Genomic DNA, 13,395 nt, shown 5'->3' on the forward strand with positions numbered 1-13,395 from the left:
AAAAAAAAAAAAGCTTCATTTTAAAGTGCCACTGCATGTGGCAAATACTCGGCGTGCATTAGAAGAAACAACTTCACCTTGAAAAATACCAAGCTTATTCGTCAACGATAATCTGCAACAATTGCAGCATTATAGAAAACCCTAGCTCTCAAGTCCCCTTAACTCACAGACTGCTTCTTTCTTGGGCCTTAGTCAACAGTAAAAATGCATAGTGTACAAAACTCAGATGCACTCACCATGTTCAAACTGACAACAGAGGAAGTTGTCTGATTGCATATGGGCATTCTGAGAACTAAAAAGCAAACAAATTTGTATCAATTAGCTAAAGTCTTGGTTTCTAGCGCAAATACAGCGTGTTGTCCATATACAACTAGGATATAAATCTCTGTTGTAAAAAGGATTTATGACAAGCTCAGTCACATGGTTCAAAAAGATGGCAAAGTAATCAGTTGTCACCTGCCAATGACATCCATTAGAACAAGCCTAAAGAACTAAACTCACAAGGGCAACATAACCATATTATTGTAATAATTTTGTGGACCATGGCAACTCTCACCTTCAATAACCCCTTACCTTTATGATACAACCAAACAACTCCAAAGATAATTCTTTATTTTACATTCATACTGTTAATTACTAGCTAATCAACCAATGAATCGCTAATAATCAATAGAATAAAGGCTAAATCAAACATTATTTTAAAAATAGTTATATTACTTTGAAATAGAAATGGTTGCTGTATACAAAATCAATGGTCCCAGTTTATTACATGCTTACAAGACTGCTGTCATTCCTTATATTAAAATATATAACACAGCAGCTAATGAGCTACTAATGCCATTAACCCGTTTCTCATTACTGCAACTTCATAAGCATTACCTACAGTCAATAAAAAAGTAACACTGATGTACTAACATAAGAAACAAAACAGTACACTACAAAAATATAATTCATGATATTTCTCCCAAGCAACTAGTTTAACACACATTTGAAGGTTTGATGATTAAGTGAAACCAATGTATGTTAACTTTTTACCTAGTACGTCATTGGCAGTATGTCCCAAAGACAAAATTAACAGACAACATGCCACAATGTAGTCTTGTTTACATCTGAATGAAAATGAATTTCACCATTATAAAGACCAGACCCAAGATTTTTTATCATATAGTCACCTATTTAAAACATAGTATTTGCTCCACAGAAAACAGTGGCAAGTTGAGAAGCTCTGTTCAGGGTTTTAAAGCCAATACTATCCTGTTACTTGATCAGTTGATTCTGATATAGATTCACATTTTTTTTTTTTCTTTTATCCTTTTAAAAACTTAACACTAAGCTCCTAGATAACTAGACATATAGAAGTGTTATTTTTTATTATTAAACTATAGACAACACGTGTTAACTGTTTTTTTATTAACCAAATTAAACTATGTAGGCTTATTGATCACTGACTATAACAATAATAAAATAAGATAAAATTGCCTTACGATACATAATTTCATAAAATACAAAACTTTACCATATGCTTCTCAATCACAAGCTGTCATACTGTTTAATTTTTTGTAATATACTTATCTGAAATACAGTTTAATCAAAAAAAGTAGTTCACAGTTTTTCTAACAAATACCCATATCTAACACAATCAATTGACACTGACAGGCACTTAAATGTAAATATACATGCACTTATAGGTTTTAATCATTTAACTCATTAATTGCACTGTAGCCTTTCGCTGTTAAAATGTATATTTACTAAATGTATACAGGTCTTTTTTCCCTTCGGTACATCAACTAGACATTCGTAATGCTTGCCGTCAATATAAATATGGATTACCACTGTAATTATGTAGTTCTTGTTTTCTACCTAAACGTAAGAATCGTAAAGGAAAAAACAAATAAACTATTGTTTATTAAGCAGCAATTTCAAATGTATCTTTTCTTTTTCTAATTAAAAATGTAAGCTGCTACACTTAAAATAAACTTGCTGTCCAAATTGAAACAGTGTCCATTTGACAAAATAAAAAGGTCAGAATTCTTTCAAGCAGCCTTTCTTGCCATTTGTCTAACTGCATGATGACTTCCCCAATTCCTTGTTCTCAGTTTATTACGTAAAGGCTAATATTCCACCACCACTTGCGCTCTGATAAAACAAAGCAACTCCTAACTGTTTATTTTTGAAGGTAGATTTCTGCAAAAAAAAAAAAAGGGGGGGGTGTATTGTCTTCCGCTTTTCTTCCTCCTCTGACTCTTACCATTTCCTCCCCTCTCACCCTGATCCTGTCACTCAGCTCTCTCTAGGGAGGTGCCCTGAATGCTCATTAAAAAGTGCTTTCTTCCAAAAATCCATCACCCACAGCCCAAGCATTAGCCAGACATGCAACACTATCAACATAATATAGCATGTATAATAAAGCCACGCTTAATCACACATGTAATGGTTTAAAACGAACTAGTGTTCCCTCAGTGTGCAGTGGATGCTGTATACACGTGCTGGTTACTGTTATCACTTGTTATGGGATTTGTTGCACTGATAACCTTTGATAGCATTATTCTGTTAAATGCACTTTATGATGTGCCTGGGTAATATGATCAAAATATTTATTTGACAAGTAAAACAAATGCTACTACTAAAACACTGCACTATTTTATTTTTATGCACTTTGAAATGTGCCTAGGATAGATAGAGATAACCAAAATATTAATTTTATTTCAAAAGAGGAAAAATGTATTGCTACTACCTCTGATTCTGTGAAATTGCAGCTTTTTTTATTGTTTTGATGTGCCTTTATCAGATGTGAACAAATTTTTACTTGGTTTTCAATACAATTCAATTCAATTTGAGCTGGATTAAAATTTGTCATTCCCCGCTGCTTACCTGTATCTGAAAAGGTCCAGTTCAGCAAAATTTGTTGGTTTGAAAATCTGGCCCAACTGAATGTATAATTGAATAGCCCAATCTTACAGGCTCGTGTACAAACTATAAATGGGTAAAGTATCTTACTGCATTTTAAATTGCATCATTAGCTTTGCATTCAAATAGCAACATCACCAAAAATGTGTGGTATGCACTTATAGCAGGAGCTACAAGCATACGATGTTCAACGTCAAATATGGTGCAACTTTTTTCCAATGCAACTTTGTTTCATCATTTCATCTTAATATTACAGTCATATTGCCAAATGAAGAATCATCAATATACTTGATGTACATAACCTGAGATTGTAACGAGAGGAAAAAAAAAAAAAAAACTGCTCACTTGCAAGAAATCTCTTTATAATATGTAGCCACATTTAGATGTTATTCAGCTTGTGCATCTCAGAGACATTTTATCTTTATTCAGAGAGACTATTTGCGTGTTTAGTTTTAAATATTTTCCAACCTAATTAAAATAATAAAGAGGTAAAATTAAATTTTCAGTATGTTAAATATTCATAATCACCATAGCCATTAATAAACTTAATTAAGAACATGTATAAACCACAAAAAATTCAATTGTTCTTGCAAATTGTGCTACTAAACCCACCAAATATAACCAAAAAACCTTTGCAATAGCAACAAGTCTTGTGTACAAAATAGAGCCAATAGAAACATTAAAGGTTAGTTTTGTGTTTTTTTTTTTTTTGCCGTTCTCCTAAGTGTAAAACTTGTATAAAGGAAACTCGCATAAAAAAATCTTGATTTGAAAAATACATTCAAGCCTGAAAATAACTGTACTTTTCTAGGATCACTGCATTTAATGAAACTCAACTTAAAACTTCTAATGCAGCACAAAAAAAATTGTTGTAGCTTTACAAGTGTGGAACAGTTCATGCACTTTTAGAATAACCATGAAGAGTTTGAATCAGGCAGGAGACATCTAAGAGACTACACGATAAAGTAAGAACTTGGAAAATATGCTATTCTGAGCACGTTTTGCCTGCACACATGTATATGCTCATCACAAGATTTCATATTTATATCTTAAGCATGTTATTTAGAAAGGTAATTCAAACATTTGTGACTTAGAAAATGATGCTTCAGCTTACAATAAATGAAAGTAACTCCACTGTACGTTGACACTACAAAATCTACAAACTGACAATTTGACTGCTTGTTCCTTTCTAGTTATCAGGGGTACAGTAATACAAACTACCTACCTAAGCACATAACTCACGAAAAACAAGATAGAATGTATTTAAAATTAAATAAAGCTTCATTTTTTGCAAAATATCCAGTACTTCCAATGGCTGTGTGGATTCCCATTCTAGGGGGGAATCGGGACATGCATTTATCTTGTTAGAGACCGGCAGGCCATCCAGAGCTGTTTCCGTCTGCACCAAGTCCATCTCTAGCTCATTCTTTTATTATTTCACCATATAATCAACATGCCCTCAAGTAGTTTTGTAGACCAGGGCACCCATATTCAGTTACACACACCATCTCTCTCTCTTGAAATACCTTCTCCCATTCTCAACTGTCCAACAAAATTATAGATCTGTATTGTTTTACTGTGCAAGAGAAATATATTAACACTCACACGTGACACTACGCAGATCCACTTACACAGGCACTCAATCGTGAAATCAACATAAATCTAAACACCAGATTATATTTAACGTTATTAGAATCGATTTTTTACATTATGTCACGGATTTACAACCACAGCTTCCCAAATTTGAGGAAAGGCACGTGTAACTAAAATTACGTTGAAATGCCATTTAGTTCCCTACAACAGACTAATGACGGAAAGCTCAGGTGAAAAGTCCAAACGAATTAAAATCACCTCGAAGCTTTCAAGGCGTGGCTCTAAGGTACAAAACGACCTCTCTAAAGTGACCTGACGAGGTTAAAAAAACCGTCCGAAAACAGGAAAATCAAATTAAAATGCAAACATTCGCACGTTTTTACAATTAAACACTAATACGTCTTTCCTAGCTAAAGTCGTACACAAGGATACACTCGTTTCGCATACATTTGCAGAAATTTAAACCTATATATTAAATATGGTTAAAAAATGAACACAGAAAATACAAGAAAATTAAAAAGAAAACAAATCAAATACATTACACTAGGCTATTTAAGTGAGGAAAAACTCCTGTAACCAAAGTGATCTGCGTACCCCCGCTCGGCCCGAGTCGCCTTTCCCGGCGTTAAATAAAGCCTAAATACCGTAGGCCGTGACCTCGATGACCGAAACGTTACAATAAATTCTTGTGACAGTGGCGCTATCATTCAGTTTTTTTTGCGTCGCTGTTCAAGAGCAATACGTTCAATTTGCAGTAAACAAACTCACCTTTAAGATTACAAATGCTTTCCTCGGAGTTAAACGCCCTACACAAAACGGAAACGAAAAAAAAATAACGATCGGAACGCAAGCATAAATTCTATACAAAAGGGAAGATCGCTCTAATCTGTTCATCTGAAAACAGCATTTTTAACCGCCGAACGTATACATTCGAATAAAAAAATCTAATTACAGTTCGAAGGAAAATGGCCGTGAAACAACTGGTCAGTTACATAAGCAAGGAGAAGCCATCTTCTTTCCTGCACTGAAGTAAATGGGCAGGTTCCGCCTGCAGCGAGATTTCGTCACGAGGCTCCACCCCTTGATTTGGATTGCATACCGACAAACTGGCCTCTTTTAATCCAAAATAATGTAAATCGAAAAAATGGTTTACCAAAACATGCGTTTTAAAGTATTTTACACATTTAGAACGTGCAAACCAATGAAATATTCAGTTCAATATCGCATGCCCATCTCGTAACGATAGCGCGTAGGCCACAATTTAAACCGTTTATAAAACTGCACCCAAAACTAGACAGTTCATATAAAAACAACAAAACACGCTACACCGCTTGAGCCAACAGAATGGAACAGAGGAACATCTGACCGCTCACATTCTTCATCCTTCCTTACGCGATCGTTGACACACTTTTCGAAAACAAACCCGTAGGCTCTCAAACGATACAGGCATCATTCTACTAATCGAAATTGAACAAGCAAAAGTTTGGCAATGGCTTAGATTCTACAACACTCCAAAATAAACTCATCATCACGTACCTCATGTCACAACGAAGGTTTTCGAAAAACGACAAACGCAAAACAAAAACAATGGAAATATAATAGCTAGGACTCGTGGATGCCAAAAATCTTTTAACGATACAGATAAAAACTGCCATCAGCTAAAATCCGACACTGCATGACACGGGCCATAGTCGCAACCACGCGCAGCTTTTTCACACAAATGGAAGGGTATTACAGTGTATACAAAGATGTCAATTGCAATTGTAACAAAAATAATGAGGTTACATGCTTTCCTTAAAAATACATAAAACGGTCAGATATGTTAACTGGATAAAAGAATTCCACGCCACGTTTCTTACAAGGCCGTTGTTGTTATTGCCGTTTAATCTGCGACTAACAAATAAAAAATGAAGCACTCGAACCTCCAAATACCAAGAAGAAACTGTTTTCATTCAACGAAACATTAGGCATTACCTCTCTTTCTCGTAAAAGAGAAACACACGGTAAAGTTGACTCCTTTAATATAAATTTACGATAAGCTTTCCTCGAGGACCACCATTTTCTCGGTCTCCAGTTCGCGCTTAGCAAATCCAATGCGCTTCAAGGTCTGCGGTGAGAAGAAGGAAGAGGCGGGGCTTAGCATTTCCCGTCATCAATAGAGCGACATGGCAGACATACAGGCCCTTTGGGAGTGTTGATCTTGTAATTTGTCATATCTTTCGTACTTTTTAATGATCCTCTTCACAGTATTCCATGTTACACTGTATGCCATGTCAACAAAGATTCTTTCACATCCTTTTACTGATCTGTGCTTTCAACAGTAAGATCCCATACTTTTTTTTGCTAGTTGTTGGTGGAACTGTGCTCTTCTCGGCACTGTGCAACACGAAATCCTGTGATAACAAATGGTTTTACTTATCAGGGGAAAACAAGTTAGTTTGATATAATGTGGAATTTGATTGTTTAAATACTAAACACATTTAAAACTCCTTTTTGAAAGGATACGTAGAATTGTGTATCAAAGACATGGAATTTTTTAGATTAATTTATTATTCGTTTGGTCTTCCTAAAGGTGGAAAAAGGCCTGGCATGATTTGTCAATTTCAGGCTTTATAGCTAATATTTTGAAAGTCTTTTCATATCCATTTCCTTAATCCACTCAGTCCAAAACATGCTGTATCACCTTAACTAGGTAGTACAACTATAGCTCATGTTTTATTTGGTGGCACACTGATTAGTTCTGCCATTTCAGTTTTCCAGTGTCCTGGATTGTCCATGTGGAGTCTGCGCATTCTCCCCGTCCATGTGGATTTCCTTTTCACATGCCTAAAGATATACCTGTCATGTGCACTGATGATTGTAAATTAGCTGGCAAAATGTGAGGGTGGGTATGTGCATAGATTCAGCCTTGCTATTGACTGGCACCCTTGTCCAGGGTTGGTTTCTGCCTTGAGCCTAATGCTGCCCGGGATAGGCTCTGACCTACCCTGGCAATGAACTGGATTAAGAAGGTTAGTAAATACAATGTTATGCACGTTTCAGTTTATAACTTCACTCTATTTACATATCATCACTAACTTCGGCTACTGAAACCTGCAGGGCAACAGAATTCTTGTAGGGGAATTATTTAAGTGCATCCTCTGATTTGGTACTCTTTACCTGTATTGACTTTGGCACATAAAGTTTCTGGAACATCATACAGTATAAATCAGGATACATCTTTCTAATTCCATGTGTAAGTTCCAGGGCAACAAAGTGCATTTTCAACTGGTACAGTATCTGAACCTTTATCAGCCCCTGGTGAATATCAAACAGAGAAATACAGACCTTTAAACCTTCTGCCAAATATGAGCTCAACACTATTTATTTTTCCAAAAGTTCATCTGGTGAAGACTTTAAAGGTTTAAGGATGAACGTTTGGGCAACAGAAGTGATGTCTTCAGAGCCGGCAGAGAGCTACAGTAGGTATTGGACTTTAATGGACTTTAATATTACTGTAGCCTTGATCTCATTTGCAGCAATCTGCTTTTAAAGGTTGCCTTCCACAACCCTCAGTTTAAAACCTCCAGCTCTGCCTTGTGTAGAACAATTCCTAGGAGCCCACGGTGTGCTTCTCAGAGATTTTTATGCTGGTAAATTCAAAATATATAAAGATAGATCAGCATGGAATTAGAATACATACACATTCAAAGTTTAAAACAGGAAAAAATATAAAGAACTGAAAAGGATATAAATTATAAGGTATGTTTAAAATAATATAAAAGTCAGAAAAGTGTGGAAATCCAGTCATTTCCATGTTTATAAGGTGATAGAGTAGAGCTGCAATGCTACTTTCCTGAACTCTTTTCAGGTAACTTATCTTTATATATAAAATTACAAAATAATGTATAATGTTAAAGATCCTTAAAAGTTGTATTCAGTACTGTGCAAATGGTTTAGGCACGTGTAAAGAAAATCTGAAAAGCTTTCAAAAGCAACAGAAAGAAACGTTTCTAAATTTGAAATAATTACTATAAAACAGCAATACACAATAAAACTATATATCATATATACATATATACTCTAGTATATATATAAATATATATATAAAGCTTATATATCCTGTATATACAGTATATATATATTTTTTTTATATATCAATCAGTACTTAGTGTAACCACTTTTTGATTTTAAAAGTGAATCCACTTTCATGAAGTTTTCTTATGAAAATCAGATGGTAGTTTGCTTCAAACACCTTGAGAATTTTCCCAGTTCTCCTGTGGATTTTGACTGTCTCACTTGCTTCTGTCTCTCCAGGCAATCCCAGACAGCCTTGATGATGCTGAGATCCAGGTTTTGTGGAGGCTGTATTATCTGTTTCAGAACTCCTTTTTTTGTGATGACAATAGTTCATTGTAACTCTGGCGGTAGTTTCTCTACTTCTCTGCATTGACAATTCCATTAATTCTGACCAGATAACTTATTCTATTTTAGAAATGCAGCCATAAACCAGCAGTGAATCTCTGATGTGCTTCATTGTTGAGTAAAGATGCTTGCCCATGTAGTGCTCTCCAGCTCTTTATGGACAAACTACCCCCTATTGGAGCCAAACAATTCAAACTAGGACTTGCCAGTCCAGATCACTAGCTGTCATTGTTCAGCACACAAGTCCTTGTGCTTTTGTGCATGTGTCTCTTGTGGTAGAGCACAACAAATGCACTATTAGGCAAAAGTTTCAGCTATTCTGTGTACATTGACAACAGCAATCAGGTTCTATTCGCTATTCTCCTGAAATGAAATACATTATTCTTCTGGGTTCTGTTTAACCCTTTATAGGGTTTTTAATATCAGAGAATCTCATTGGATTATTGTTTGCACACTATGTTTTGGTTTGAAGTTGCTTAATTTTACTTAATGTTATGTTTTTAATTTATCATATTTATCGTCACCACTGTTATTTTGTGGCTCCATTGATGGCTGTGACGGCCTATTGCTTGTTCTAGAAGCCGTGCCATGACATTATCAACATGATGATTTAAAAGGCAGTGGTTAGCAATTTCCAAGATTGTGAATTTATATTTCTTAGTGCAATTCTATGAGTTCCAAAGATCTTCAGTGTAATTGAACTCTGTCAATGACTTTGCTTGGTATTTTGGGTCTGTTGAAAGATTTGTTTTCGCATCAAAATTTAATACAGTTACCCTGCTCTGGAATAAGCAGTTTTCAAAAATAAATGGAGGGATGGTTTAATAACCTTTGCCTGACTTTTGGCTTTGCCGTGCCATCTCCCCATTTTTTGATCATTTTGTTCTTGTTGTTTGTCAAAATAGCCATATTCATTGGATAAGCCCATACAGGCAGTTTTGACACTGGGAGCAACAAGTCATTCATTCGTAAAACACTGTAAACTGACAAGAGTTTATGTATAACTATATATATGTTTGAATGAAGCTTAATGCACTGTGTGTTATTTCATGCACTAACAACTTATTGTAAAGGGAAATACTTTCTGTTTGTTAATAGATCTTTAATGTTTCCTGTTCACTCACTTAGCCATTTTCAAAGTTCTCTATTTTGAATATACATTTGCTAGATGTCAGAGTCAAACTCATCTGCAATATGCACAAAAAAATCAACCACATCTAAATAGAGTATTCAGCCATTACAGAGCACACTTACCACACATTCATCCATGCTAGACCAATTTAGATTCCCTAGTCAATAAAGTATGCCTGACATGAGATGAGGGGGAAGAAAACCCAAACAGATTTGGAGATAGGATGCAAAGATTTGAACTCAGAATTTTGAAAATAGCAGCACTAAATACATTGCACCTTTGTGCCATCCTGTTCCTTTGTTTCTTTTCCTTGTGTCTTTGTCTTTCTTGCATTTTCTGCCTTCTTGTCCCAACATGCAATTCTTTTCCATTTCTGAACCCGTCTTGCCCATTTTCTACAAAGCTCTTTTCTGTTCACCTTTCACTCTACCAATTAATCTGATATATTTCACTGATATCAACCTTAGAATTTTACCAAAAATGTTTATACAATTTTGTTACTGTAGTGTGACTCTTTTTTTTGCGAACGTTCTGAATAACTCATCCAAAAAAACTAACATCTGTTAGTTTTAATTATAAATTACAAATATGTCATAGTGTCAGATTTCAAACTTTAATGCCCATTTTCCAGTTTCTTAAAAAGGTATACCACAGACATTTAAAAACTGACAAGATGAAGGGCTTTGTAAAGCAGAGCACAGCATGCAAAGTAAATGGTCATTTTACATTTATTCTTATAAAATATATTAATTCACTTTAGGAGATTCATGTTCTATGTGTAAGCCACATGCCAGACAGATGACTGTGATCTCTTCAAATGTTCTTTAAGAAAAGGTATACTGCAGATACTTGGATTGTGCAGGCGCTTCTGTATGACTTTCATTGATACTGATCACAATGCCGTTTTATACAATGCAGTATAAATATAAAATTAAAACACCTATCCTGGATTCAGTTCAGGCTTCCACTGCATTGCACTATGTTAAATACTCAGAGTAATTCTACTCTCAGACAGTTAAAGAAAAGGGTTCCAAATACTTTCTCAAGTTCCATTTTTGTACTTCTCAGTAAATTCTATATCATTCTGACTCCAGCTCTCAATACATTTGACTTTAGAACAAATTTGACAAACAAGATCTCTCAGCTCATTAAGCCTGTTAGTTTAGCCAACAGCTGTCATGAACTTCATTCGCTAAAATCCGCTACATGCTAGAGATTTTCTTATTTTAAATGCTTCTCAGCTCCTCATGGAATCTATTAAAATACCACATGCTTATTTCAGTAGAAAGATGTGACAACCGTTAATAACTGATATTAATAAGTTTAGTTATTCTGGGTGTATTTTTCCATTTTATATTTGGAGTGCTATACACTTGGCACAACTAGATGAATTACTTTCATAACTGATACAATGTTCTTACATGCATGTCACATGTGATCTCCTAAAATGTGCTTTTTGGAAAACATATACTGTATACAAATGAATTTTGCCGGCACCTCTGTACGACTTTCATTAAAACTGAACACAGTGCAATTGTATACAATTCAGTATAACAATAAAAAATAAATGTAACCTAAGTTACTTATCCATCTAATTTCTAAACTTACTATATTCCAAGTAGGGTTGTAGGGGAGCCGGCGCCTATCTCAGAAAGCAGAGGATGTAAGGCAGGAGTAATCTCTGAACAGGATGTCACTCCGTTGTAGGGTGAACACACATTAGGGCCAATTTAGCATCACCAAAGCACCTAACCTACATGTCTTTGCACTATAGGAGGAAACTGGAGCACCCAGAGAAAACACACAGAGAGAACATGCAAGCTACATTTTGAGAGTATGTGAACCCTGGTCTCCTTACTTTGAAGGTGAAACACTTCGACTGCACCACTTTTCCGACCTACACATAAGCACACTTACTATAAATCTTAGCAGGCAGCACTGAAGTATTACAATAAATATAAAAATAAATGTTATGTTAACAGCACAAATGTGGCATAGAGGTACTGAGTTAAACTCTATAGCCACCTGTTGATTGTGTCGAGTTTGCATGTTCTCGTGTCTGTCTGGCTTAGTTCAAATGGCTGTTTATTAAAATGGACAGTATGGTAATATGGATAGATAGACAGACAGACAGACAGACAGACAGACAGATAGATAGATAGATAGATAGATAGATAGATAGATAGATAGATAGATAGATAGATACTTTATTAATCCCAAGGGGAAATTCACAAATATGTAGGAGCAGGTCCTGTAATGGACTGGCAGTTTGTCCAGGGCTCTTTTCTCACCTGCACTCACTTCTGCCAGACAAGACTCAGTCCACCTCACAACTCTAAATTGGATTTGAGAGTGCAGAATTGTATAAATTACTCATACTGCATGTCTAAAATATAAACGTCCAATGGTATGTATCATAGAAGTAAAACAGATTGAAATACTGCCTCAAGCACCAAGTAAGGATTGCATTACCCTCTGTGTGGAATTTGCACATTATCACCATTTGTCATTCAAGTAAACAATTGACTCAAACTTACCTAATTAAAAGAAACACATATCTGAAAAGCACTATGTTTAAAGGAAACTGTCAACATGCAGCAAAATGACTGCAAAAGCATAGTGATCAGTCATTAAAAAACAGCACTGGAGGGCAGGAAGGGTCATGAGGCAAATAGATTTTTGGCTGGATGACCATTTCTTTCCATCCCTTGTGTGCATCAGAATGTGTCTTAAGTAGAAAGGAAAAAAAACAGACATTTGCTGCTTACTTGTTAATTGTGACTACACACCACCCATTGCTCAATGTTCAAAGCAGCACAGAATATCTCCTGATACTGTATATATCTTATGAGGCCTAAAATATATCTTGAAAGTTGTTTTAAAACTCTTTCCTGCTCTTTCAAGATAAACAATGGAATGCTGTACCTCTGTGGTAGCTTTGAGCCTTATACGGTCTTTATTATAGCACTGTTTGGTGGCCACTATTGAAGTTTCTTTATAACTCTATGGATCTGATATTCTGAACAAGAGTATTAGACACTGCAAATTTAACTAAATATACAGTTTGGTGCTATAACATCACTATCACATATCAAAATAACTACTTTATAATTTTAAATTATACAACATATGTGTATAAAAGTGACAAAATAAACCATATATAACTACAATGTTTGCTGCTCAAACATTATACTGCAAAAACAGGAACAGCCACAATATTTACTTCTTCTCCTTACCCCATTCTCTTGAATTACAACCACGAAAAGTAAAAGCAGCTAAAGATCTATCTAGAATTCTTAAGACAACTCCATATATCGGAGGGGGGAATCCATTAGCTCATTACTGTACTGAAAGTCAGA

The 13,395-nt window shown here is 35.2% G+C and overlaps 1 protein-coding gene across 4 annotated transcripts in view; it reads right to left on the minus strand.

The window, feature by feature from the left end:
* LOC120543497 (death-inducer obliterator 1-like) overlaps positions 1 to 6,612 on the minus strand; it is a 103,281-nt gene extending 96,669 nt beyond the window's left edge. The window contains exon 1 of one of the 4 annotated variants that reach the window (XM_039776572.1): positions 6,475 to 6,612. The gene's annotated coding sequence lies outside the window, so the exon portion shown is untranslated. Of the gene's footprint in view, positions 1 to 5,268; positions 5,525 to 6,474 lie in introns of those variants that run through there. The other 3 variants (XM_039776575.1, XM_039776573.1, XM_039776574.1) reach the window with 3 other exon arrangements.
* Positions 6,613 to 13,395: the final 6,783 nt, after the last annotated feature.

The sequence above is a fragment of the Polypterus senegalus genome, chromosome 14 (genome assembly GCF_016835505.1).
Source record: "Polypterus senegalus isolate Bchr_013 chromosome 14, ASM1683550v1, whole genome shotgun sequence".
NCBI classification, from domain to species: Eukaryota; Metazoa; Chordata; class Cladistia; order Polypteriformes; family Polypteridae; genus Polypterus; species Polypterus senegalus.